Genomic DNA, 832 nt, shown 5'->3' on the forward strand with positions numbered 1-832 from the left:
AATTCTATATATGTGGAAAATGTAGTTGATTACCAAAAGTTATAATTTTTATTTTGAAGACTGCATGGTCTAGGAAGTGTACATTTTTTTATGGGGCAAGTTTCCAAGGGCGGGTTTTCTAGGGGCGAGTTGACTGCCCAATAGTGTTGCCAAAGTGCGAGCCAGCGTGTTATTTGATCACAAGTGCGAGACATCACAAGTGTGAGCCAGCGAGCCAAGACGTCACGACAATAGATACGATACGAGACGTTAACGAGTTGTGCGAGATATCGGCTGAGATTTGTTCAGTACAATTTAAAAAACAACTATAAGTCTAATAATGAATTATTGTGATGTTAAATAGACAATGTTAGCTATCAAGGAGCGACGTTGTTTTTCATTGGGACCTTCGTCCCTTCAAGGCTAGGCCTATACCATCCTAGCTAGTCTGGCATAGAGTATAATTTTTTATTTGGTGAGATGATTTAGTATGGGGAGTTTTCAAGGCGGCGAATTTTCTAGGGGCGAGCTTGTAGAGGCGAGTTGACTGCCAACGCACCACACAACGTAAGCATGATCGAATTCGAGTCAACTCGGCACCAAGTCAACTTGGCCACAGTTTCGCGGCCCCCTAGTATAATAAATTTGTAATTATTGTTTTAAAATGTACTAATTAGCACGTTGACATAAATAACTTTAAATGGGTTCGTAAATACTATAGGCCTCAAAATACTGTGCCGAGACTTGGACCGAGTTGACATTTATACCGCCCATGGTTATAGTAAAAACGCTGAATAGTAATACTCAAACGTCTTGAGCTGACGTAGAAACATAGTAAAAACGAGCGTTGGTA

This window comes from Anneissia japonica, unplaced genomic scaffold (assembly GCF_011630105.1).
Source record: "Anneissia japonica isolate Jap-2015-1 unplaced genomic scaffold, ASM1163010v1 scaffold53530_len15952_cov182, whole genome shotgun sequence".
NCBI lineage: Eukaryota > Metazoa > Echinodermata > Crinoidea > Comatulida > Comatulidae > Anneissia > Anneissia japonica.